At 46.4% G+C, this 18,688-nt stretch overlaps 41 non-coding genes across 41 annotated transcripts; all 41 read right to left on the bottom strand.

The window, feature by feature from the left end:
- Positions 1-175: 175 nt before the first annotated feature.
- Positions 176-294, bottom strand: LOC134120861 (5S ribosomal RNA). Its single transcript, XR_009952404.1, has one exon. It is a non-coding gene; the product is annotated as a 5S ribosomal RNA (ribosomal RNA).
- A 339-nt stretch (positions 295-633) lies between these two features.
- LOC134120860 (5S ribosomal RNA) lies at positions 634-752 on the bottom strand. The gene has a single exon (XR_009952403.1). It is a non-coding gene; the product is annotated as a 5S ribosomal RNA (ribosomal RNA).
- A 339-nt stretch (positions 753-1,091) lies between these two features.
- Positions 1,092-1,210, bottom strand: LOC134120859 (5S ribosomal RNA). Its single transcript, XR_009952402.1, has one exon. It is a non-coding gene; the product is annotated as a 5S ribosomal RNA (ribosomal RNA).
- A 339-nt stretch (positions 1,211-1,549) lies between these two features.
- LOC134122316 (5S ribosomal RNA) lies at positions 1,550-1,668 on the bottom strand. Its single transcript, XR_009953856.1, has one exon. It is a non-coding gene; the product is annotated as a 5S ribosomal RNA (ribosomal RNA).
- Positions 1,669-2,012: 344 nt separating this feature from the next.
- On the bottom strand, positions 2,013-2,131 carry LOC134120857 (5S ribosomal RNA). The gene has a single exon (XR_009952400.1). It is a non-coding gene; the product is annotated as a 5S ribosomal RNA (ribosomal RNA).
- Positions 2,132-2,470: 339 nt separating this feature from the next.
- LOC134122400 (5S ribosomal RNA) lies at positions 2,471-2,589 on the bottom strand. The gene has a single exon (XR_009953940.1). It is a non-coding gene; the product is annotated as a 5S ribosomal RNA (ribosomal RNA).
- Positions 2,590-2,933: 344 nt separating this feature from the next.
- On the bottom strand, positions 2,934-3,052 carry LOC134120856 (5S ribosomal RNA). Its single transcript, XR_009952399.1, has one exon. It is a non-coding gene; the product is annotated as a 5S ribosomal RNA (ribosomal RNA).
- Positions 3,053-3,391: 339 nt separating this feature from the next.
- Positions 3,392-3,510, bottom strand: LOC134120855 (5S ribosomal RNA). The gene has a single exon (XR_009952398.1). It is a non-coding gene; the product is annotated as a 5S ribosomal RNA (ribosomal RNA).
- A 339-nt stretch (positions 3,511-3,849) lies between these two features.
- On the bottom strand, positions 3,850-3,968 carry LOC134120854 (5S ribosomal RNA). The gene has a single exon (XR_009952397.1). It is a non-coding gene; the product is annotated as a 5S ribosomal RNA (ribosomal RNA).
- A 339-nt stretch (positions 3,969-4,307) lies between these two features.
- On the bottom strand, positions 4,308-4,426 carry LOC134122315 (5S ribosomal RNA). The gene has a single exon (XR_009953855.1). It is a non-coding gene; the product is annotated as a 5S ribosomal RNA (ribosomal RNA).
- A 344-nt stretch (positions 4,427-4,770) lies between these two features.
- LOC134120853 (5S ribosomal RNA) lies at positions 4,771-4,889 on the bottom strand. Its single transcript, XR_009952396.1, has one exon. It is a non-coding gene; the product is annotated as a 5S ribosomal RNA (ribosomal RNA).
- A 339-nt stretch (positions 4,890-5,228) lies between these two features.
- Positions 5,229-5,347, bottom strand: LOC134122399 (5S ribosomal RNA). Its single transcript, XR_009953939.1, has one exon. It is a non-coding gene; the product is annotated as a 5S ribosomal RNA (ribosomal RNA).
- A 344-nt stretch (positions 5,348-5,691) lies between these two features.
- Positions 5,692-5,810, bottom strand: LOC134120851 (5S ribosomal RNA). Its single transcript, XR_009952394.1, has one exon. It is a non-coding gene; the product is annotated as a 5S ribosomal RNA (ribosomal RNA).
- A 339-nt stretch (positions 5,811-6,149) lies between these two features.
- LOC134122398 (5S ribosomal RNA) lies at positions 6,150-6,268 on the bottom strand. The gene has a single exon (XR_009953938.1). It is a non-coding gene; the product is annotated as a 5S ribosomal RNA (ribosomal RNA).
- A 344-nt stretch (positions 6,269-6,612) lies between these two features.
- On the bottom strand, positions 6,613-6,731 carry LOC134120850 (5S ribosomal RNA). The gene has a single exon (XR_009952393.1). It is a non-coding gene; the product is annotated as a 5S ribosomal RNA (ribosomal RNA).
- A 339-nt stretch (positions 6,732-7,070) lies between these two features.
- LOC134120849 (5S ribosomal RNA) lies at positions 7,071-7,189 on the bottom strand. The gene has a single exon (XR_009952392.1). It is a non-coding gene; the product is annotated as a 5S ribosomal RNA (ribosomal RNA).
- A 339-nt stretch (positions 7,190-7,528) lies between these two features.
- LOC134120848 (5S ribosomal RNA) lies at positions 7,529-7,647 on the bottom strand. Its single transcript, XR_009952391.1, has one exon. It is a non-coding gene; the product is annotated as a 5S ribosomal RNA (ribosomal RNA).
- A 339-nt stretch (positions 7,648-7,986) lies between these two features.
- LOC134122313 (5S ribosomal RNA) lies at positions 7,987-8,105 on the bottom strand. The gene has a single exon (XR_009953853.1). It is a non-coding gene; the product is annotated as a 5S ribosomal RNA (ribosomal RNA).
- A 344-nt stretch (positions 8,106-8,449) lies between these two features.
- On the bottom strand, positions 8,450-8,568 carry LOC134120847 (5S ribosomal RNA). Its single transcript, XR_009952390.1, has one exon. It is a non-coding gene; the product is annotated as a 5S ribosomal RNA (ribosomal RNA).
- A 339-nt stretch (positions 8,569-8,907) lies between these two features.
- LOC134122397 (5S ribosomal RNA) lies at positions 8,908-9,026 on the bottom strand. Its single transcript, XR_009953937.1, has one exon. It is a non-coding gene; the product is annotated as a 5S ribosomal RNA (ribosomal RNA).
- Positions 9,027-9,370: 344 nt separating this feature from the next.
- On the bottom strand, positions 9,371-9,489 carry LOC134120846 (5S ribosomal RNA). The gene has a single exon (XR_009952389.1). It is a non-coding gene; the product is annotated as a 5S ribosomal RNA (ribosomal RNA).
- A 339-nt stretch (positions 9,490-9,828) lies between these two features.
- LOC134120845 (5S ribosomal RNA) lies at positions 9,829-9,947 on the bottom strand. The gene has a single exon (XR_009952388.1). It is a non-coding gene; the product is annotated as a 5S ribosomal RNA (ribosomal RNA).
- Positions 9,948-10,286: 339 nt separating this feature from the next.
- Positions 10,287-10,405, bottom strand: LOC134120844 (5S ribosomal RNA). Its single transcript, XR_009952387.1, has one exon. It is a non-coding gene; the product is annotated as a 5S ribosomal RNA (ribosomal RNA).
- Positions 10,406-10,744: 339 nt separating this feature from the next.
- On the bottom strand, positions 10,745-10,863 carry LOC134122312 (5S ribosomal RNA). Its single transcript, XR_009953852.1, has one exon. It is a non-coding gene; the product is annotated as a 5S ribosomal RNA (ribosomal RNA).
- Positions 10,864-11,207: 344 nt separating this feature from the next.
- On the bottom strand, positions 11,208-11,326 carry LOC134120843 (5S ribosomal RNA). The gene has a single exon (XR_009952386.1). It is a non-coding gene; the product is annotated as a 5S ribosomal RNA (ribosomal RNA).
- Positions 11,327-11,665: 339 nt separating this feature from the next.
- On the bottom strand, positions 11,666-11,784 carry LOC134122396 (5S ribosomal RNA). Its single transcript, XR_009953936.1, has one exon. It is a non-coding gene; the product is annotated as a 5S ribosomal RNA (ribosomal RNA).
- Positions 11,785-12,128: 344 nt separating this feature from the next.
- LOC134120842 (5S ribosomal RNA) lies at positions 12,129-12,247 on the bottom strand. The gene has a single exon (XR_009952385.1). It is a non-coding gene; the product is annotated as a 5S ribosomal RNA (ribosomal RNA).
- Positions 12,248-12,586: 339 nt separating this feature from the next.
- Positions 12,587-12,705, bottom strand: LOC134120840 (5S ribosomal RNA). Its single transcript, XR_009952383.1, has one exon. It is a non-coding gene; the product is annotated as a 5S ribosomal RNA (ribosomal RNA).
- A 345-nt stretch (positions 12,706-13,050) lies between these two features.
- LOC134121482 (5S ribosomal RNA) lies at positions 13,051-13,169 on the bottom strand. The gene has a single exon (XR_009953023.1). It is a non-coding gene; the product is annotated as a 5S ribosomal RNA (ribosomal RNA).
- A 339-nt stretch (positions 13,170-13,508) lies between these two features.
- Positions 13,509-13,627, bottom strand: LOC134122395 (5S ribosomal RNA). Its single transcript, XR_009953935.1, has one exon. It is a non-coding gene; the product is annotated as a 5S ribosomal RNA (ribosomal RNA).
- Positions 13,628-13,971: 344 nt separating this feature from the next.
- On the bottom strand, positions 13,972-14,090 carry LOC134120839 (5S ribosomal RNA). The gene has a single exon (XR_009952382.1). It is a non-coding gene; the product is annotated as a 5S ribosomal RNA (ribosomal RNA).
- Positions 14,091-14,429: 339 nt separating this feature from the next.
- LOC134120838 (5S ribosomal RNA) lies at positions 14,430-14,548 on the bottom strand. The gene has a single exon (XR_009952381.1). It is a non-coding gene; the product is annotated as a 5S ribosomal RNA (ribosomal RNA).
- Positions 14,549-14,887: 339 nt separating this feature from the next.
- Positions 14,888-15,006, bottom strand: LOC134120837 (5S ribosomal RNA). Its single transcript, XR_009952380.1, has one exon. It is a non-coding gene; the product is annotated as a 5S ribosomal RNA (ribosomal RNA).
- A 339-nt stretch (positions 15,007-15,345) lies between these two features.
- Positions 15,346-15,464, bottom strand: LOC134122311 (5S ribosomal RNA). The gene has a single exon (XR_009953851.1). It is a non-coding gene; the product is annotated as a 5S ribosomal RNA (ribosomal RNA).
- Positions 15,465-15,808: 344 nt separating this feature from the next.
- Positions 15,809-15,927, bottom strand: LOC134120836 (5S ribosomal RNA). Its single transcript, XR_009952379.1, has one exon. It is a non-coding gene; the product is annotated as a 5S ribosomal RNA (ribosomal RNA).
- Positions 15,928-16,266: 339 nt separating this feature from the next.
- On the bottom strand, positions 16,267-16,385 carry LOC134122394 (5S ribosomal RNA). Its single transcript, XR_009953934.1, has one exon. It is a non-coding gene; the product is annotated as a 5S ribosomal RNA (ribosomal RNA).
- A 344-nt stretch (positions 16,386-16,729) lies between these two features.
- On the bottom strand, positions 16,730-16,848 carry LOC134120835 (5S ribosomal RNA). The gene has a single exon (XR_009952378.1). It is a non-coding gene; the product is annotated as a 5S ribosomal RNA (ribosomal RNA).
- A 339-nt stretch (positions 16,849-17,187) lies between these two features.
- On the bottom strand, positions 17,188-17,306 carry LOC134120834 (5S ribosomal RNA). Its single transcript, XR_009952377.1, has one exon. It is a non-coding gene; the product is annotated as a 5S ribosomal RNA (ribosomal RNA).
- A 339-nt stretch (positions 17,307-17,645) lies between these two features.
- Positions 17,646-17,764, bottom strand: LOC134120833 (5S ribosomal RNA). Its single transcript, XR_009952376.1, has one exon. It is a non-coding gene; the product is annotated as a 5S ribosomal RNA (ribosomal RNA).
- Positions 17,765-18,103: 339 nt separating this feature from the next.
- On the bottom strand, positions 18,104-18,222 carry LOC134122310 (5S ribosomal RNA). The gene has a single exon (XR_009953850.1). It is a non-coding gene; the product is annotated as a 5S ribosomal RNA (ribosomal RNA).
- A 344-nt stretch (positions 18,223-18,566) lies between these two features.
- On the bottom strand, positions 18,567-18,685 carry LOC134120832 (5S ribosomal RNA). The gene has a single exon (XR_009952375.1). It is a non-coding gene; the product is annotated as a 5S ribosomal RNA (ribosomal RNA).
- Between the last annotated feature and the right edge of the window lie 3 nt (positions 18,686-18,688).

The raw sequence follows: 18,688 nt of genomic DNA, 5'->3' as shown, positions 1-18,688 counted from the left end.
TCAACGGCTAAATTACAAACAACAGTATGCCAATCGTAAATGTTGACCAACACTAATTTAGCAATCATGAAACGGAATCATTTTGGATAATATTGTCTAATTTCTTTTCATATCCAACGTTAAAACAGGTGTACAATCTGCGGCGCTCGGCGGCTTTCGGAGAGAGAAGTGAAAAAGCTTACGGCACCTGGGATTCCCAGGCGGTCTTCCATCCAGGTACTAACCAGGCCCTGCTCTGCTTAGCTTCCGAGATCAGACGAGATCGGGCGGAACCAGAGAGGTATGGCCGTAAGCTGCTTTTTATCTTTTTCCTAATCCTTTATAATGCGTCAATGAATTATGACACGCCTGCCGTTGGCATCTTTGTGTGGGTTAAATAAGGGTATGCAAAGAAGGCTGTGACATCCCATGCCGAAAATTGGATGGACTAGAGAAGACCCGCCCAGGAGTCCCAGCCAATCGGTGAATGGCCATTGCAGTCCCCGCCACCTCAAATGGCCTGACGATGGTATGGACGTAAGCCACCTTTCATCTTCTTCCTATTGCATCTCTTCTACAATGTGAATTTTTTTTTACAATTGTGTAGGTGTACAATCTACGGCGCTGGGCGGCTTTCAGAGAGAGAAGTTAAAAAGCTTACGGCACCTGGGATTCCCAGGCGGTCTTCCATCCAGGTACTAACCAGGCCCTGCTCTGCTTAGCTTCCGAGATCAGACGAGATCGGGCGGAACCAGAGAGGTATGGCCGTAAGCTGCTTTTCATCTTTTTCCTAATCCTTTATAATGCGTCAATGAATTATGACACGCCTGCCGTTGGCATCTTTGTGTGGGTTAAATAAGGGTATGCAAAGAAGGCTGTGACATCCCATGCCGAAAATTGGATGGACTAGAGAAGACCCGCCCAGGAGTCCCAGCCAATCGGTGAATGGCCATTGCAGTCCCCGCCACCTCAAATGGCCTGACGATGGTATGGACGTAAGCCACCTTTCATCTTCTTCCTATTGCATCTCTTCTACAATGTGAATTTTTTTTTACAATTGTGTAGGTGTACAATTTACGGCGCTGGGCGGCTTTCAGAGAGAGAAGTGAAAAAGCTTACGGCACCTGGGATTCCCAGGCGGTCTTCCATCCAGGTACTAACCAGGCCCTGCTCTGCTTAGCTTCCGAGATCAGACGAGATCGGGCGGAACCAGAGAGGTATGGCCGTAAGCTGCTTTTTATCTTTTTCCTAATCCTTTATAATGCGTCAATGAATTATGACACGCCAGCCGTTGGCATCTTTGTGTGGGTTAAATAAGGGTATGCAAAGAAGGCTGTGACATCCCAAGCCGAAAATTGGATGGACTAGAGAAGACCCGCCCAGGAGTCCCAGCCAATCGGTGAATGGCCATTGCAGTCCCCGCCACCTCAAATGGCCTGACGATGGTACGGACGTAAGCCACCTTTCATCTTCTTCCTATTGCATCTCTTCTACAATGTGAAATTTTTTTTACAATTGTGTAGGTGTACAATCTACGGCGCTGGGCGGCTTTCAGAGAGAGAAGTGAAAAAGCTTACGGCACCTGGGGTTCCCAGGCGGTCTTCCATCCAGGTACTAACCAGGCCCTGCTCTGCTTAGCTTCCGAGAACAGACGAGATCGGGCGGAACCAGAGAGGTATGGACGTAAGCTGCTTTTCATCTTTTTCCTAATCCTTTAAAACGTGTCAAAGATAATCAGAAGTTTCTTTTTCTAAAATTGAAGCAGTTCTTAGCATTGGCAAGAGAGGTTCCTAAAGCCTGAAGGTAACTTTACTTTTCTTCACTGGCAATTCTAACATGTTGGGTTAGCACCTGTATTTCAACGGCTAAATTACAAACAACAGTATGCCAATCGTAAATGTTGACCAACACTAATTTAGCAATCATGAAACGGAATCATTTTGGATAATATTGTCTAATTTCCTTTCATATCCAACGTTAAAACAGGTGTACAATCTGCGGCGCTCGGCGGCTTTCGGAGAGAGAAGTGAAAAAGCTTACGGCACCTGGGATTCCCAGGCGGTCTTCCATCCAGGTACTAACCAGGCCCTGCTCTGCTTAGCTTCCGAGATCAGACGAGATCGGGCGGAACCAGAGAGGTATGGCCGTAAGCTGCTTTTTACCTTTTTCCTAATCCTTTATAATGCGTCAATGAATTATGACACGCCTGCCGTTGGCATCTTTGTGTGGGTTAAATAAGGGTATGCAAAGAAGGCTGTGACATCCCATGCCGAAAATTGGATGGACTAGAGAAGACCCGCCCAGGAGTCCCAGCAAATCGGTGAATGGCCATTGCAGTCCCCGCCACCTCAAATGGCCTGACGATGGTATGGACGTAAGCCACCTTTCATCTTCTTCCTATTGCATCTCTTCTACAATGTGAATTTTTTTTTACAATTGTGTAGGTGTACAATCTACGGCGCTGGGCGGCTTTCAGAGAGAGAAGTGAAAAAGCTTACGGCACCTGGGATTCCCAGGCGGTCTTCCATCCAGGTACTAACCAGTCCCTGCTCTGCTTAGCTTCCGAGATCAGACGAGATCGGGCGGAACCAGAGAGGTATGGACGTAAGCTGCTTTTCATCTTTTTCCTAATCCTTTAAAACGTGTCAAAGATAATCAGAAGTTTCTTTTTCTAAAATTGAAGCAGTTCTTAGCATTGGCAAGAGAGGTTCCTAAAGCCTGAAGGTAACTTTACTTTTCTTCACTGGCAATTCTAACATGTTGGGTTAGCACCTGTATTTCAACGGCTAAATTACAAACAACAGTATGCCAATCGTAAATGTTGACCAACACTAATTTAGCAATCATGAAACGGAATCATTTTGGATAATATTGTCTAATTTCTTTTCATATCCAACGTTAAAACAGGTGTACAATCTGCGGCGCTCGGCGGCTTTCGGAGAGAGAAGTGAAAAAGCTTACGGCACCTGGGATTCCCAGGCGGTCTTCCATCCAGGTACTAACCAGGCCCTGCTCTGCTTAGCTTCCGAGATCAGACGAGATCGGGCGGAACCAGAGAGGTATGGCCGTAAGCTGCTTTTTATCTTTTTCCTAATCCTTTATAATGCGTCAATGAATTATGACACGCCTGCCGTTGGCATCTTTGTGTGGGTTAAATAAGGGTATGCAAAGAAGGCTGTGACATCCCATGCCGAAAATTGGATGGACTAGAGAAGACCCGCCCAGGAGTCCCAGCCAATCGGTGAATGGCCATTGCAGTCCCCGCCACCTCAAATGGCCTGACGATGGTATGGACGTAAGCCACCTTTCATCTTCTTCCTATTGCATCTCTTCTACAATGTGAATTTTTTTTTACAATTGTGTAGGTGTACAATCTACGGCGCTGGGCGGCTTTCAGAGAGAGAAGTTAAAAAGCTTACGGCACCTGGGATTCCCAGGCGGTCTTCCATCCAGGTACTAACCAGGCCCTGCTCTGCTTAGCTTCCGAGATCAGACGAGATCGGGCGGAACCAGAGAGGTATGGCCGTAAGCTGCTTTTCATCTTTTTCCTAATCCTTTATAATGCGTCAATGAATTATGACACGCCTGCCGTTGGCATCTTTGTGTGGGTTAAATAAGGGTATGCAAAGAAGGCTGTGACATCCCATGCCGAAAATTGGATGGACTAGAGAAGACCCGCCCAGGAGTCCCAGCCAATCGGTGAATGGCCATTGCAGTCCCCGCCACCTCAAATGGCCTGACGATGGTATGGACGTAAGCCACCTTTCATCTTCTTCCTATTGCATCTCTTCTACAATGTGAATTTTTTTTTACAATTGTGTAGGTGTACAATTTACGGCGCTGGGCGGCTTTCAGAGAGAGAAGTGAAAAAGCTTACGGCACCTGGGATTCCCAGGCGGTCTTCCATCCAGGTACTAACCAGGCCCTGCTCTGCTTAGCTTCCGAGATCAGACGAGATCGGGCGGAACCAGAGAGGTATGGCCGTAAGCTGCTTTTTATCTTTTTCCTAATCCTTTATAATGCGTCAATGAATTATGACACGCCAGCCGTTGGCATCTTTGTGTGGGTTAAATAAGGGTATGCAAAGAAGGCTGTGACATCCCAAGCCGAAAATTGGATGGACTAGAGAAGACCCGCCCAGGAGTCCCAGCCAATCGGTGAATGGCCATTGCAGTCCCCGCCACCTCAAATGGCCTGACGATGGTACGGACGTAAGCCACCTTTCATCTTCTTCCTATTGCATCTCTTCTACAATGTGAAATTTTTTTTACAATTGTGTAGGTGTACAATCTACGGCGCTGGGCGGCTTTCAGAGAGAGAAGTGAAAAAGCTTACGGCACCTGGGGTTCCCAGGCGGTCTTCCATCCAGGTACTAACCAGGCCCTGCTCTGCTTAGCTTCCGAGAACAGACGAGATCGGGCGGAACCAGAGAGGTATGGACGTAAGCTGCTTTTCATCTTTTTCCTAATCCTTTAAAACGTGTCAAAGATAATCAGAAGTTTCTTTTTCTAAAATTGAAGCAGTTCTTAGCATTGGCAAGAGAGGTTCCTAAAGCCTGAAGGTAACTTTACTTTTCTTCACTGGCAATTCTAACATGTTGGGTTAGCACCTGTATTTCAACGGCTAAATTACAAACAACAGTATGCCAATCGTAAATGTTGACCAACACTAATTTAGCAATCATGAAACGGAATCATTTTGGATAATATTGTCTAATTTCCTTTCATATCCAACGTTAAAACAGGTGTACAATCTGCGGCGCTCGGCGGCTTTCGGAGAGAGAAGTGAAAAAGCTTACGGCACCTGGGATTCCCAGGCGGTCTTCCATCCAGGTACTAACCAGGCCCTGCTCTGCTTAGCTTCCGAGATCAGACGAGATCGGGCGGAACCAGAGAGGTATGGCCGTAAGCTGCTTTTTATCTTTTTCCTAATCCTTTATAATGCGTCAATGAATTATGACACGCCTGCCGTTGGCATCTTTGTGTGGGTTAAATAAGGGTATGCAAAGAAGGCTGTGACATCCCATGCCGAAAATTGGATGGACTAGAGAAGACCCGCCCAGGAGTCCCAGCAAATCGGTGAATGGCCATTGCAGTCCCCGCCACCTCAAATGGCCTGACGATGGTATGGACGTAAGCCACCTTTCATCTTCTTCCTATTGCATCTCTTCTACAATGTGAATTTTTTTTTACAATTGTGTAGGTGTACAATCTACGGCGCTGGGCGGCTTTCAGAGAGAGAAGTGAAAAAGCTTACGGCACCTGGGATTCCCAGGCGGTCTTCCATCCAGGTACTAACCAGTCCCTGCTCTGCTTAGCTTCCGAGATCAGACGAGATCGGGCGGAACCAGAGAGGTATGGACGTAAGCTGCTTTTCATCTTTTTCCTAATCCTTTAAAACGTGTCAAAGATAATCAGAAGTTTCTTTTTCTAAAATTGAAGCAGTTCTTAGCATTGGCAAGAGAGGTTCCTAAAGCCTGAAGGTAACTTTACTTTTCTTCACTGGCAATTCTAACATGTTGGGTTAGCACCTGTATTTCAACGGCTAAATTACAAACAACAGTATGCCAATCGTAAATGTTGACCAACACTAATTTAGCAATCATGAAACGGAATCATTTTGGATAATATTGTCTAATTTCCTTTCATATCCAACGTTAAAACAGGTGTACAATCTGCGGCGCTCGGCGGCTTTCGGAGAGAGAAGTGAAAAAGCTTACGGCACCTGGGATTCCCAGGCGGTCTTCCATCCAGGTACTAACCAGGCCCTGCTCTGCTTAGCTTCCGAGATCAGACGAGATCGGGCGGAACCAGAGAGGTATGGCCGTAAGCTGCTTTTTATCTTTTTCCTAATCCTTTATAATGCGTCAATGAATTATGACACGCCTGCCGTTGGCATCTTTGTGTGGGTTAAATAAGGGTATGCAAAGAAGGCTGTGACATCCCATGCCGAAAATTGGATGGACTAGAGAAGACCCGCCCAGGAGTCCCAGCAAATCGGTGAATGGCCATTGCAGTCCCCGCCACCTCAAATGGCCTGACGATGGTATGGACGTAAGCCACCTTTCATCTTCTTCCTATTGCATCTCTTCTACAATGTGAATTTTTTTTTACAATTGTGTAGGTGTACAATCTACGGCGCTGGGCGGCTTTCAGAGAGAGAAGTGAAAAAGCTTACGGCACCTGGGATTCCCAGGCGGTCTTCCATCCAGGTACTAACCAGTCCCTGCTCTGCTTAGCTTCCGAGATCAGACGAGATCGGGCGGAACCAGAGAGGTATGGACGTAAGCTGCTTTTCATCTTTTTCCTAATCCTTTAAAACGTGTCAAAGATAATCAGAAGTTTCTTTTTCTAAAATTGAAGCAGTTCTTAGCATTGGCAAGAGAGGTTCCTAAAGCCTGAAGGTAACTTTACTTTTCTTCACTGGCAATTCTAACATGTTGGGTTAGCACCTGTATTTCAACGGCTAAATTACAAACAACAGTATGCCAATCGTAAATGTTGACCAACACTAATTTAGCAATCATGAAACGGAATCATTTTGGATAATATTGTCTAATTTCTTTTCATATCCAACGTTAAAACAGGTGTACAATCTGCGGCGCTCGGCGGCTTTCGGAGAGAGAAGTGAAAAAGCTTACGGCACCTGGGATTCCCAGGCGGTCTTCCATCCAGGTACTAACCAGGCCCTGCTCTGCTTAGCTTCCGAGATCAGACGAGATCGGGCGGAACCAGAGAGGTATGGCCGTAAGCTGCTTTTTATCTTTTTCCTAATCCTTTATAATGCGTCAATGAATTATGACACGCCTGCCGTTGGCATCTTTGTGTGGGTTAAATAAGGGTATGCAAAGAAGGCTGTGACATCCCATGCCGAAAATTGGATGGACTAGAGAAGACCCGCCCAGGAGTCCCAGCCAATCGGTGAATGGCCATTGCAGTCCCCGCCACCTCAAATGGCCTGACGATGGTATGGACGTAAGCCACCTTTCATCTTCTTCCTATTGCATCTCTTCTACAATGTGAATTTTTTTTTACAATTGTGTAGGTGTACAATCTACGGCGCTGGGCGGCTTTCAGAGAGAGAAGTTAAAAAGCTTACGGCACCTGGGATTCCCAGGCGGTCTTCCATCCAGGTACTAACCAGGCCCTGCTCTGCTTAGCTTCCGAGATCAGACGAGATCGGGCGGAACCAGAGAGGTATGGCCGTAAGCTGCTTTTCATCTTTTTCCTAATCCTTTATAATGCGTCAATGAATTATGACACGCCTGCCGTTGGCATCTTTGTGTGGGTTAAATAAGGGTATGCAAAGAAGGCTGTGACATCCCATGCCGAAAATTGGATGGACTAGAGAAGACCCGCCCAGGAGTCCCAGCCAATCGGTGAATGGCCATTGCAGTCCCCGCCACCTCAAATGGCCTGACGATGGTATGGACGTAAGCCACCTTTCATCTTCTTCCTATTGCATCTCTTCTACAATGTGAATTTTTTTTTACAATTGTGTAGGTGTACAATTTACGGCGCTGGGCGGCTTTCAGAGAGAGAAGTGAAAAAGCTTACGGCACCTGGGATTCCCAGGCGGTCTTCCATCCAGGTACTAACCAGGCCCTGCTCTGCTTAGCTTCCGAGATCAGACGAGATCGGGCGGAACCAGAGAGGTATGGCCGTAAGCTGCTTTTTATCTTTTTCCTAATCCTTTATAATGCGTCAATGAATTATGACACGCCAGCCGTTGGCATCTTTGTGTGGGTTAAATAAGGGTATGCAAAGAAGGCTGTGACATCCCAAGCCGAAAATTGGATGGACTAGAGAAGACCCGCCCAGGAGTCCCAGCCAATCGGTGAATGGCCATTGCAGTCCCCGCCACCTCAAATGGCCTGACGATGGTACGGACGTAAGCCACCTTTCATCTTCTTCCTATTGCATCTCTTCTACAATGTGAAAATTTTTTTACAATTGTGTAGGTGTACAATCTACGGCGCTGGGCGGCTTTCAGAGAGAGAAGTGAAAAAGCTTACGGCACCTGGGGTTCCCAGGCGGTCTTCCATCCAGGTACTAACCAGGCCCTGCTCTGCTTAGCTTCCGAGAACAGACGAGATCGGGCGGAACCAGAGAGGTATGGACGTAAGCTGCTTTTCATCTTTTTCCTAATCCTTTAAAACGTGTCAAAGATAATCAGAAGTTTCTTTTTCTAAAATTGAAGCAGTTCTTAGCATTGGCAAGAGAGGTTCCTAAAGCCTGAAGGTAACTTTACTTTTCTTCACTGGCAATTCTAACATGTTGGGTTAGCACCTGTATTTCAACGGCTAAATTACAAACAACAGTATGCCAATCGTAAATGTTGACCAACACTAATTTAGCAATCATGAAACGGAATCATTTTGGATAATATTGTCTAATTTCCTTTCATATCCAACGTTAAAACAGGTGTACAATCTGCGGCGCTCGGCGGCTTTCGGAGAGAGAAGTGAAAAAGCTTACGGCACCTGGGATTCCCAGGCGGTCTTCCATCCAGGTACTAACCAGGCCCTGCTCTGCTTAGCTTCCGAGATCAGACGAGATCGGGCGGAACCAGAGAGGTATGGCCGTAAGCTGCTTTTTATCTTTTTCCTAATCCTTTATAATGCGTCAATGAATTATGACACGCCTGCCGTTGGCATCTTTGTGTGGGTTAAATAAGGGTATGCAAAGAAGGCTGTGACATCCCATGCCGAAAATTGGATGGACTAGAGAAGACCCGCCCAGGAGTCCCAGCAAATCGGTGAATGGCCATTGCAGTCCCCGCCACCTCAAATGGCCTGACGATGGTATGGACGTAAGCCACCTTTCATCTTCTTCCTATTGCATCTCTTCTACAATGTGAATTTTTTTTTACAATTGTGTAGGTGTACAATCTACGGCGCTGGGCGGCTTTCAGAGAGAGAAGTGAAAAAGCTTACGGCACCTGGGATTCCCAGGCGGTCTTCCATCCAGGTACTAACCAGTCCCTGCTCTGCTTAGCTTCCGAGATCAGACGAGATCGGGCGGAACCAGAGAGGTATGGACGTAAGCTGCTTTTCATCTTTTTCCTAATCCTTTAAAACGTGTCAAAGATAATCAGAAGTTTCTTTTTCTAAAATTGAAGCAGTTCTTAGCATTGGCAAGAGAGGTTCCTAAAGCCTGAAGGTAACTTTACTTTTCTTCACTGGCAATTCTAACATGTTGGGTTAGCACCTGTATTTCAACGGCTAAATTACAAACAACAGTATGCCAATCGTAAATGTTGACCAACACTAATTTAGCAATCATGAAACGGAATCATTTTGGATAATATTGTCTAATTTCTTTTCATATCCAACGTTAAAACAGGTGTACAATCTGCGGCGCTCGGCGGCTTTCGGAGAGAGAAGTGAAAAAGCTTACGGCACCTGGGATTCCCAGGCGGTCTTCCATCCAGGTACTAACCAGGCCCTGCTCTGCTTAGCTTCCGAGATCAGACGAGATCGGGCGGAACCAGAGAGGTATGGCCGTAAGCTGCTTTTTATCTTTTTCCTAATCCTTTATAATGCGTCAATGAATTATGACACGCCTGCCGTTGGCATCTTTGTGTGGGTTAAATAAGGGTATGCAAAGAAGGCTGTGACATCCCATGCCGAAAATTGGATGGACTAGAGAAGACCCGCCCAGGAGTCCCAGCCAATCGGTGAATGGCCATTGCAGTCCCCGCCACCTCAAATGGCCTGACGATGGTATGGACGTAAGCCACCTTTCATCTTCTTCCTATTGCATCTCTTCTACAATGTGAATTTTTTTTTACAATTGTGTAGGTGTACAATCTACGGCGCTGGGCGGCTTTCAGAGAGAGAAGTTAAAAAGCTTACGGCACCTGGGATTCCCAGGCGGTCTTCCATCCAGGTACTAACCAGGCCCTGCTCTGCTTAGCTTCCGAGATCAGACGAGATCGGGCGGAACCAGAGAGGTATGGCCGTAAGCTGCTTTTCATCTTTTTCCTAATCCTTTATAATGCGTCAATGAATTATGACACGCCTGCCGTTGGCATCTTTGTGTGGGTTAAATAAGGGTATGCAAAGAAGGCTGTGACATCCCATGCCGAAAATTGGATGGACTAGAGAAGACCCGCCCAGGAGTCCCAGCCAATCGGTGAATGGCCATTGCAGTCCCCGCCACCTCAAATGGCCTGACGATGGTATGGACGTAAGCCACCTTTCATCTTCTTCCTATTGCATCTCTTCTACAATGTGAATTTTTTTTTACAATTGTGTAGGTGTACAATTTACGGCGCTGGGCGGCTTTCAGAGAGAGAAGTGAAAAAGCTTACGGCACCTGGGATTCCCAGGCGGTCTTCCATCCAGGTACTAACCAGGCCCTGCTCTGCTTAGCTTCCGAGATCAGACGAGATCGGGCGGAACCAGAGAGGTATGGCCGTAAGCTGCTTTTTATCTTTTTCCTAATCCTTTATAATGCGTCAATGAATTATGACACGCCAGCCGTTGGCATCTTTGTGTGGGTTAAATAAGGGTATGCAAAGAAGGCTGTGACATCCCAAGCCGAAAATTGGATGGACTAGAGAAGACCCGCCCAGGAGTCCCAGCCAATCGGTGAATGGCCATTGCAGTCCCCGCCACCTCAAATGGCCTGACGATGGTACGGACGTAAGCCACCTTTCATCTTCTTCCTATTGCATCTCTTCTACAATGTGAAATTTTTTTTACAATTGTGTAGGTGTACAATCTACGGCGCTGGGCGGCTTTCAGAGAGAGAAGTGAAAAAGCTTACGGCACCTGGGGTTCCCAGGCGGTCTTCCATCCAGGTACTAACCAGGCCCTGCTCTGCTTAGCTTCCGAGAACAGACGAGATCGGGCGGAACCAGAGAGGTATGGACGTAAGCTGCTTTTCATCTTTTTCCTAATCCTTTAAAACGTGTCAAAGATAATCAGAAGTTTCTTTTTCTAAAATTGAAGCAGTTCTTAGCATTGGCAAGAGAGGTTCCTAAAGCCTGAAGGTAACTTTACTTTTCTTCACTGGCAATTCTAACATGTTGGGTTAGCACCTGTATTTCAACGGCTAAATTACAAACAACAGTATGCCAATCGTAAATGTTGACCAACACTAATTTAGCAATCATGAAACGGAATCATTTTGGATAATATTGTCTAATTTCCTTTCATATCCAACGTTAAAACAGGTGTACAATCTGCGGCGCTCGGCGGCTTTCGGAGAGAGAAGTGAAAAAGCTTACGGCACCTGGGATTCCCAGGCGGTCTTCCATCCAGGTACTAACCAGGCCCTGCTCTGCTTAGCTTCCGAGATCAGACGAGATCGGGCGGAACCAGAGAGGTATGGCCGTAAGCTGCTTTTTATCTTTTTCCTAATCCTTTATAATGCGTCAATGAATTATGACACGCCTGCCGTTGGCATCTTTGTGTGGGTTAAATAAGGGTATGCAAAGAAGGCTGTGACATCCCATGCCGAAAATTGGATGGACTAGAGAAGACCCGCCCAGGAGTCCCAGCAAATCGGTGAATGGCCATTGCAGTCCCCGCCACCTCAAATGGCCTGACGATGGTATGGACGTAAGCCACCTTTCATCTTCTTCCTATTGCATCTCTTCTACAATGTGAATTTTTTTTTACAATTGTGTAGGTGTACAATCTACGGCGCTGGGCGGCTTTCAGAGAGAGAAGTGAAAAAGCTTACGGCACCTGGGATTCCCAGGCGGTCTTCCATCCAGGTACTAACCAGTCCCTGCTCTGCTTAGCTTCCGAGATCAGACGAGATCGGGCGGAACCAGAGAGGTATGGACGTAAGCTGCTTTTCATCTTTTTCCTAATCCTTTAAAACGTGTCAAAGATAATCAGAAGTTTCTTTTTCTAAAATTGAAGCAGTTCTTAGCATTGGCAAGAGAGGTTCCTAAAGCCTGAAGGTAACTTTACTTTTCTTCACTGGCAATTCTAACATGTTGGGTTAGCACCTGTATTTCAACGGCTAAATTACAAACAACAGTATGCCAATCGTAAATGTTGACCAACACTAATTTAGCAATCATGAAACGGAATCATTTTGGATAATATTGTCTAATTTCTTTTCATATCCAACGTTAAAACAGGTGTACAATCTGCGGCACTCGGCGGCTTTCGGAGAGAGAAGTGAAAAAGCTTACGGCACCTGGGATTCCCAGGCGGTCTTCCATCCAGGTACTAACCAGGCCCTGCTCTGCTTAGCTTCCGAGATCAGACGAGATCGGGCGGAACCAGAGAGGTATGGCCGTAAGCTGCTTTTTATCTTTTTCCTAATCCTTTATAATGCGTCAATGAATTATGACACGCCTGCCGTTGGCATCTTTGTGTGGGTTAAATAAGGGTATGCAAAGAAGGCTGTGACATCCCATGCCGAAAATTGGATGGACTAGAGAAGACCCGCCCAGGAGTCCCAGCCAATCGGTGAATGGCCATTGCAGTCCCCGCCACCTCAAATGGCCTGACGATGGTATGGACGTAAGCCACCTTTCATCTTCTTCCTATTGCATCTCTTCTACAATGTGAATTTTTTTTTACAATTGTGTAGGTGTACAATCTACGGCGCTGGGCGGCTTTCAGAGAGAGAAGTTAAAAAGCTTACGGCACCTGGGATTCCCAGGCGGTCTTCCATCCAGGTACTAACCAGGCCCTGCTCTGCTTAGCTTCCGAGATCAGACGAGATCGGGCGGAACCAGAGAGGTATGGCCGTAAGCTGCTTTTCATCTTTTTCCTAATCCTTTAAAACGTGTCAAAGATAATCAGAAGTTTCTTTTTCTAAAATTGAAGCAGTTCTTAGCATTGGCAAGAGAGGTTCCTAAAACCTAAAGGGAACTTTACTTTTCTTCACTGGTAAATCTAACATGTTTGGTTAGCACCTGTATTTCAACGGCTAAATTACAAACAAAAGTATGCCAATTGTTAAATGTTGATCAACACTAATTTAGCAATCATGAAACGGAATCATTTTGGATAATATTGTCTAATTTCCTTTCATATCCAACGTTAAAACAGGTGTACAATCTGCGGCGCTCGGCGGCTTTCGGAGAGAGAAGTGAAAAAGCTTACGGCACCTGAGATTCCCAGGCGGTCTTCCATCCAGGTACTAACCAGGCCCTGCTCTGCTTAGCTTCCGAGATCAGACGAGATCGGGCGGAACCAGAGAGGTATGGCCGTAAGCTGCTTTTTATCTTTTTCCTAATCCTTTATAATGCGTCAATGAATTATGACACGCCTGCCGTTGGCATCTTTGTGTGGGTTAAATAAGGGTATGCAAAGAAGGCTGTGACATCCCATGCCGAAAATTGGATGGACTAGAGAAGACCCGCCCAGGGGTCCCAGCCAATCGGTGAATGGCCATTGCAGTCCCCGCCACCTCAAATGGCCTGACGATGGTACGGACGTAAGCCACCTTTCATCTTCTTCCTATTGCATCTCTTCTACAATGTGAATTTTTTTTTACAATTGTGTAGGTGTACAATCTACGGCGCTGGGCGGCTTTCAGAGAGAGAAGTGAAAAAGCTTACGGCACCTGGGATTCCCAGGCGGTCTTCCATCCAGGTACTAACCAGTCCCTGCTCTGCTTAGCTTCCGAGATCAGACGAGATCGGGCGGAACCAGAGAGGTATGGACGTAAGCTGCTTTTCATCTTTTTCCTAATCCTTTAAAACGTGTCAAAGATAATCAGAAGTTTCTTTTTCTAAAATTGAAGCAGTTCTTAGCATTGGCAAGAGAGGTTCCTAAAGCCTGAAGGTAACTTTACTTTTCTTCACTGGCAATTCTAACATGTTGGGTTAGCACCTGTATTTCAACGGCTAAATTACAAACAACAGTATGCCAATCGTAAATGTTGACCAACACTAATTTAGCAATCATGAAACGGAATCATTTTGGATAATATTGTCTAATTTCTTTTCATATCCAACGTTAAAACAGGTGTACAATCTGCGGCGCTCGGCGGCTTTCGGAGAGAGAAGTGAAAAAGCTTACGGCACCTGGGATTCCCAGGCGGTCTTCCATCCAGGTACTAACCAGGCCCTGCTCTGCTTAGCTTCCGAGATCAGACGAGATCGGGCGGAACCAGAGAGGTATGGCCGTAAGCTGCTTTTTATCTTTTTCCTAATCCTTTATAATGCGTCAATGAATTATGACACGCCTGCCGTTGGCATCTTTGTGTGGGTTAAATAAGGGTATGCAAAGAAGGCTGTGACATCCCATGCCGAAAATTGGATGGACTAGAGAAGACCCGCCCAGGAGTCCCAGCCAATCGGTGAATGGCCATTGCAGTCCCCGCCACCTCAAATGGCCTGACGATGGTATGGACGTAAGCCACCTTTCATCTTCTTCCTATTGCATCTCTTCTACAATGTGAATTTTTTTTTACAATTGTGTAGGTGTACAATCTACGGCGCTGGGCGGCTTTCAGAGAGAGAAGTTAAAAAGCTTACGGCACCTGGGATTCCCAGGCGGTCTTCCATCCAGGTACTAACCAGGCCCTGCTCTGCTTAGCTTCCGAGATCAGACGAGATCGGGCGGAACCAGAGAGGTATGGCCGTAAGCTGCTTTTCATCTTTTTCCTAATCCTTTATAATGCGTCAATGAATTATGACACGCCTGCCGTTGGCATCTTTGTGTGGGTTAAATAAGGGTATGCAAAGAAGGCTGTGACATCCCATGCCGAAAATTGGATGGACTAGAGAAGACCCGCCCAGGAGTCCCAGCCAATCGGTGAATGGCCATTGCAGTCCCCGCCACCTCAAATGGCCTGACGATGGTATGGACGTAAGCCACCTTTCATCTTCTTCCTATTGCATCTCTTCTACAATGTGAATTTTTTTTTACAATTGTGTAGGTGTACAATTTACGGCGCTGGGCGGCTTTCAGAGAGAGAAGTGAAAAAGCTTACGGCACCTGGGATTCCCAGGCGGTCTTCCATCCAGGTACTAACCAGGCCCTGCTCTGCTTAGCTTCCGAGATCAGACGAGATCGGGCGGAACCAGAGAGGTATGGCCGTAAGCTGCTTTTTATCTTTTTCCTAATCCTTTATAATGCGTCAATGAATTATGACACGCCAGCCGTTGGCATCTTTGTGTGGGTTAAATAAGGGTATGCAAAGAAGGCTGTGACATCCCAAGCCGAAAATTGGATGGACTAGAGAAGACCCGCCCAGGAGTCCCAGCCAATCGGTGAATGGCCATTGCAGTCCCCGCCACCTCAAATGGCCTGACGATGGTACGGACGTAAGCCACCTTTCATCTTCTTCCTATTGCATCTCTTCTACAATGTGAAAATTTTTTTACAATTGTGTAGGTGTACAATCTACGGCGCTGGGCGGCTTTCAGAGAGAGAAGTGAAAAAGCTTACGGCACCTGGGGTTCCCAGGCGGTCTTCCATCCAGGTACTAACCAGGCCCTGCTCTGCTTAGCTTCCGAGAACAGACGAGATCGGGCGGAACCAGAGAGGTATGGACGTAAGCTGCTTTTCATCTTTTTCCTAATCCTTTAAAACGTGTCAAAGATAATCAGAAGTTTCTTTTTCTAAAATTGAAGCAGTTCTTAGCATTGGCAAGAGAGGTTCCTAAAGCCTGAAGGTAACTTTACTTTTCTTCACTGGCAATTCTAACATGTTGGGTTAGCACCTGTATTTCAACGGCTAAATTACAAACAACAGTATGCCAATCGTAAATGTTGACCAACACTAATTTAGCAATCATGAAACGGAATCATTTTGGATAATATTGTCTAATTTCCTTTCATATCCAACGTTAAAACAGGTGTACAATCTGCGGCGCTCGGCGGCTTTCGGAGAGAGAAGTGAAAAAGCTTACGGCACCTGGGATTCCCAGGCGGTCTTCCATCCAGGTACTAACCAGGCCCTGCTCTGCTTAGCTTCCGAGATCAGACGAGATCGGGCGGAACCAGAGAGGTATGGCCGTAAGCTGCTTTTTATCTTTTTCCTAATCCTTTATAATGCGTCAATGAATTATGACACGCCTGCCGTTGGCATCTTTGTGTGGGTTAAATAAGGGTATGCAAAGAAGGCTGTGACATCCCATGCCGAAAATTGGATGGACTAGAGAAGACCCGCCCAGGAGTCCCAGCAAATCGGTGAATGGCCATTGCAGTCCCCGCCACCTCAAATGGCCTGACGATGGTATGGACGTAAGCCACCTTTCATCTTCTTCCTATTGCATCTCTTCTACAATGTGAATTTTTTTTTACAATTGTGTAGGTGTACAATCTACGGCGCTGGGCGGCTTTCAGAGAGAGAAGTGAAAAAGCTTACGGCACCTGGGATTCCCAGGCGGTCTTCCATCCAGGTACTAACCAGTCCCTGCTCTGCTTAGCTTCCGAGATCAGACGAGATCGGGCGGAACCAGAGAGGTATGGACGTAAGCTGCTTTTCATCTTTTTCCTAATCCTTTAAAACGTGTCAAAGATAATCAGAAGTTTCTTTTTCTAAAATTGAAGCAGTTCTTAGCATTGGCAAGAGAGGTTCCTAAAGCCTGAAGGTAACTTTACTTTTCTTCACTGGCAATTCTAACATGTTGGGTTAGCACCTGTATTTCAACGGCTAAATTACAAACAACAGTATGCCAATCGTAAATGTTGACCAACACTAATTTAGCAATCATGAAACGGAATCATTTTGGATAATATTGTCTAATTTCTTTTCATATCCAACGTTAAAACAGGTGTACAATCTGCGGCGCTCGGCGGCTTTCGGAGAGAGAAGTGAAAAAGCTTACGGCACCTGGGATTCCCAGGCGGTCTTCCATCCAGGTACTAACCAGGCCCTGCTCTGCTTAGCTTCCGAGATCAGACGAGATCGGGCGGAACCAGAGAGGTATGGCCGTAAGCTGCTTTTTATCTTTTTCCTAATCCTTTATAATGCGTCAATGAATTATGACACGCCTGCCGTTGGCATCTTTGTGTGGGTTAAATAAGGGTATGCAAAGAAGGCTGTGACATCCCATGCCGAAAATTGGATGGACTAGAGAAGACCCGCCCAGGAGTCCCAGCCAATCGGTGAATGGCCATTGCAGTCCCCGCCACCTCAAATGGCCTGACGATGGTATGGACGTAAGCCACCTTTCATCTTCTTCCTATTGCATCTCTTCTACAATGTGAATTTTTTTTTACAATTGTGTAGGTGTACAATCTACGGCGCTGGGCGGCTTTCAGAGAGAGAAGTTAAAAAGCTTACGGCACCTGGGATTCCCAGGCGGTCTTCCATCCAGGTACTAACCAGGCCCTGCTCTGCTTAGCTTCCGAGATCAGACGAGATCGGGCGGAACCAGAGAGGTATGGCCGTAAGCTGCTTTTCATCTTTTTCCTAATCCTTTATAATGCGTCAATGAATTATGACACGCCTGCCGTTGGCATCTTTGTGTGGGTTAAATAAGGGTATGCAAAGAAGGCTGTGACATCCCATGCCGAAAATTGGATGGACTAGAGAAGACCCGCCCAGGAGTCCCAGCCAATCGGTGAATGGCCATTGCAGTCCCCGCCACCTCAAATGGCCTGACGATGGTATGGACGTAAGCCACCTTTCATCTTCTTCCTATTGCATCTCTTCTACAATGTGAATTTTTTTTTACAATTGTGTAGGTGTACAATTTACGGCGCTGGGCGGCTTTCAGAGAGAGAAGTGAAAAAGCTTACGGCACCTGGGATTCCCAGGCGGTCTTCCATCCAGGTACTAACCAGGCCCTGCTCTGCTTAGCTTCCGAGATCAGACGAGATCGGGCGGAACCAGAGAGGTATGGCCGTAAGCTGCTTTTTATCTTTTTCCTAATCCTTTATAATGCGTCAATGAATTATGACACGCCAGCCGTTGGCATCTTTGTGTGGGTTAAATAAGGGTATGCAAAGAAGGCTGTGACATCCCAAGCCGAAAATTGGATGGACTAGAGAAGACCCGCCCAGGAGTCCCAGCCAATCGGTGAATGGCCATTGCAGTCCCCGCCACCTCAAATGGCCTGACGATGGTACGGACGTAAGCCACCTTTCATCTTCTTCCTATTGCATCTCTTCTACAATGTGAAATTTTTTTTACAATTGTGTAGGTGTACAATCTACGGCGCTGGGCGGCTTTCAGAGAGAGAAGTGAAAAAGCTTACGGCACCTGGGGTTCCCAGGCGGTCTTCCATCCAGGTACTAACCAGGCCCTGCTCTGCTTAGCTTCCGAGAACAGACGAGATCGGGCGGAACCAGAGAGGTATGGACGTAAGCTGCTTTTCATCTTTTTCCTAATCCTTTAAAACGTGTCAAAGATAATCAGAAGTTTCTTTTTCTAAAATTGAAGCAGTTCTTAGCATTGGCAAGAGAGGTTCCTAAAGCCTGAAGGTAACTTTACTTTTCTTCACTGGCAATTCTAACATGTTGGGTTAGCACCTGTATTTCAACGGCTAAATTACAAACAACAGTATGCCAATCGTAAATGTTGACCAACACTAATTTAGCAATCATGAAACGGAATCATTTTGGATAATATTGTCTAATTTCTTTTCATATCCAACGTTAAAACAGGTGTACAATCTGCGGCACTCGGCGGCTTTCGGAGAGAGAAGTGAAAAAGCTTACGGCACCTGGGATTCCCAGGCGGTCTTCCATCCAGGTACTAACCAGGCCCTGCTCTGCTTAGCTTCCGAGATCAGACGAGATCGGGCGGAACCAGAGAGGTATGGCCGTAAGCTGC

The sequence above is a fragment of the Pungitius pungitius genome, unplaced genomic scaffold, assembly GCF_949316345.1.
Source record: "Pungitius pungitius unplaced genomic scaffold, fPunPun2.1 scaffold_28, whole genome shotgun sequence".
Taxonomy (NCBI): domain Eukaryota; kingdom Metazoa; phylum Chordata; class Actinopteri; order Perciformes; family Gasterosteidae; genus Pungitius; species Pungitius pungitius.
The sequence above is the reverse complement of the archived record's forward strand: the minus strand, read 5'-3'. Positions and strand labels throughout refer to the sequence as shown.